This window comes from Austrofundulus limnaeus, unplaced genomic scaffold (assembly GCF_001266775.1).
Source record: "Austrofundulus limnaeus strain Quisiro unplaced genomic scaffold, Austrofundulus_limnaeus-1.0 Scaffold1945, whole genome shotgun sequence".
NCBI lineage: Eukaryota > Metazoa > Chordata > Actinopteri > Cyprinodontiformes > Rivulidae > Austrofundulus > Austrofundulus limnaeus.
The window spans coordinates 13923-14210 of record NW_013954347.1 but is presented as its reverse complement, the minus strand read 5'-3'; positions in this window follow the sequence as shown (position 1 = coordinate 14210).

Here is a 288-nt window from a genome sequence, read left to right as displayed (position 1 = left end):
TAGTCGGACTCACCTTGATGCACTGTTCTGGCTCGGCAACCAGTCTCCTCGAGAGGGGTTGAACACTCTTCCACTCTGGAGTTGCCCATGCTGAGAGGTGCCAGTCAGGAGTGGGCATACTTATTGCCCCCATCTCAGTCCCTGTACGGTGGGGTTCACCCCGGTGAAGGAGAGGGTAGCCTCCCTCTGCCTATGGGTGGGGGGATGTGTCTTAACTGTTGTTTGTGCCTATGGGCCTAACAGCAGTTCAGATCACCCAGGTGCAGGAGAGCTCTCCTAATGGGGACT